Source organism: Octopus bimaculoides, chromosome 17, assembly GCF_001194135.2.
Source record: "Octopus bimaculoides isolate UCB-OBI-ISO-001 chromosome 17, ASM119413v2, whole genome shotgun sequence".
NCBI classification, from domain to species: domain Eukaryota; kingdom Metazoa; phylum Mollusca; class Cephalopoda; order Octopoda; family Octopodidae; genus Octopus; species Octopus bimaculoides.
Window position 1 is genome coordinate 10,112,556 of NC_068997.1, and position 3,117 is coordinate 10,115,672.

The window sequence follows — 3,117 nt, forward strand, 5'->3', positions numbered from 1 at the left end:
ATAATAATAATAATAATAATAATAATAATAGTAATAATCATCATCGTTTAACGTCCGCTTTCCATGCTAGCATGGGTTGAACGATTTGACTGAGGACTGGTGAAACCAGATGGCTACACCAGGCTCCAATCTGATTTGGCAGAGTTTCTACTGCTGGATGCCCTTCCTAACGCCAACCACTCTGAGAGTGTAGTGGGTGCTTTTATGTGCCACCGGCACGAAGGCCAGTCAGGCGGTACTGGCAACGGCCATGCTCAAAATGGTGTGTTTTACGTGCCACCTGCACAGGAGCCAGTCCAGCGGCACTGGCAACGATCTTGCTCGAATGGCTTTTCACGTGCCAGAAAGGCGACACTGGTAACGATCATGCTTGAGCAGTGGTGCCATCACGATAATAATAATAATAATAATAATTATAATAATAAAGGTGATGATGATGATGATAATGATGCTGGCTTCTATATTTGCTGCAAGTTGATTGAAATAGCTTTAGTGTATGTTCTTGTATTTATGTTAACATTTCAGGAAAAGTTGCAAGAATGCTTTTTAAGTGTTTATTTGACTTGTTTTATGTTTGTCTTGAATTCACACCCTGCCTAGACCAATTTTGCCTTTCCATCCTTTGGTAAAATACCAACCAAAGTACTCAGGGTATTATTCCTTCTCAGATATGTGACCGTGTGTTTTTTTTCTCTGGCCTTCTGTGAAAAACACGCCTGGCAATGGGTGAAATATCATCTTGCCTGGAGACAGGCGATGTTTGGTGACAAGAAGGGCATCTGGCTGTAGAAAATCTGCTTCAAGAAATTCTCTCTGATCCATACATGCATGGAAAAGTGGATCTTACATGAAGCTGCTGAAGGTGTGCCCTCTTTAGAAATCAATAATTTTTTTTTTCACATTGTCACACGGCCACAGAGTTGTTGGAGAGAGAGAGAAAGAGAGAAGGAGAGAGAGAGAGAGAGAGAAAGAGAGAGAGAAGGAGAGAGAGAGAGAAGGAGAGAGAGAGAGAGAGAGAGAAAGAGAGAAGGAGAGAGAGAGAGAAGGAGAGAGAGAAAGAGTTACAGTTGATTGATTATCCAAATCATTACATTCCGGGGTAAAATAAGACCTTGTGGTATTTGTTCCGACTCTTTACATTCTGAGTTCAAATCCAGTAACAGTCAAGTTAAGTTTTACCCTCTACCATTCTGGGGTTGACTCATGAAATGCCAGTCAAAGTATTATGGTTGATTCTCTCTGTTTGTCTGCCTTTCTCTGAACCAACTCTGTTGCATTGTGAGAAGGGTAGTAAGAGACCACTAACAGCATCCCCTTTTTTTCTTTCCACACATCGAAGGGTTGAGTGAAGGGCTAGCAATTTCTTCTCATAGAAAAACTGATATGTTACTGAAACTTTCTTGAGCTGGATTGGGGGCAGTAAAGTACAAAACAGAAACAAAGGAGATATTACTGGTACTTTGTTTCTTGGGTCTCAGTGAAATGAGCGTCCTTCTCCGTGACATTTGTCATTCTTCCTTGCTCTCAGCTGCCTAGCTCATGAATGTCAACTACAACTCAAGAGTATGCTATGTCTTTTATGGGAGTGTTTGTGACTGTGGTCTTGGACCAGCTGCACAGTTTGCCAGCCTACATACAGGATGTTTTAATGAGACACCACTTCTAGGGATGGTCATTGGTTCACAATGAGCTTATCTTTCCTTTCACAGGTCTTGGTTTTAGTGCTGCAGTGTATTCACAACATCCTCCTCACCTGACATGCTAGTTGCTGGGGCCAGTTTAGTCGCTGACCACTCAGCCATGAGACAGGTTGTACTGGGTTACATGGTACCAGTAGCAGGTTTTTCCTGACCTGTTCTAGGAGATTTGTTCATTAATAATGATTTCAAACTAAGAGACAAGGCCACACATTTTTTTTTATCATGCAAATGGCATCTATGCTGGTCGCATGTAAAAACCACCCATTACACTCTTGGAATGGTTGGCATTAGGAAGGGCATCCAGCCGTGGAAAGCCATGCCAAATCAGACTGAAGTCTAATGCAGCCTTTCAGCATACCAGCCCAGGTCAAACTGTCCAACCCATGCCAGCATGGACAACGGACGTTAAATGATGATGATGAGCAAATAGTTGATTGAAATTGTTCATTGCCAGTGCCACTGGACTAGCTCCTGTGCAGGTGGCATGTAAAATATACCATTTTGAGCGTGGCTATTGCCAGTACCGCCTGACTGGCCTTTGTTCCGGTGGCACGTAAAAGCACCAACTACACTCTCAGAGTGGTTGCCAAATCAGATTGGAGCCTGGTGCAGCCATCTGGTTTTCACCAGTCCTCAGTCAAATCGTCCAACCCATGCTAGCATGGAAAGCGGACGTTAAACGATGATGATGATAATGATTTGACTGGTACTTATTTTATCACCTGCAGAATGATAAAAGACTGCAGCTAAATATGACCGTACATTTAGTTAATGCTCCACCAACACTGTCCTGCCATCACCACCACCACCACAACTGCTACAACCATCACCGTCATTTTAGTGTCCACTTTTCCATGCTTGCACGGTTCAAACAATACTTGTTGAGGAATATTTGCTACAGTTAGATGCCCTTCCTGTTGTCAAGCCTCACCTGTTTCCACATGAGATAACATTCCACCATGGCCAGACATGTTTTTCACAGATGACTGGAAACTAGAGTTTGATATGAGTGAGGCTGAGCTGTTACTTCTTGTAAGTCATTAGTTGTGGGGGTCAATGGTTGTGGGGGTCAATGGTTTTTGGTGTTGTCATGTTCAGATTGTCCTGTATTTATCAAGGTGTCATCTCTGATGTACTTTGTATCACAATTGCAGGTTCTTTCTAAACTATTTTGCAGCTGTAACATCATCATCATCATCGTTTAACAGCCATTTTCCATGCTGGCATGGGTTGGACGGTTTGACTGAGGTCTGGAAAGCCAGGAAGCTGCACCAGGCTCCAATCTGATCTGGCAACGTTTCTACAGTTGGATGCCCTTCCTAATGCCAACCACTGCGAGAGTGTAGTGAGTGCTTTTTATGTGCCACTTGCACAGGAGCCAGTCAGGTGGCCCTGGTATCGTTCACGTTCGGATAGT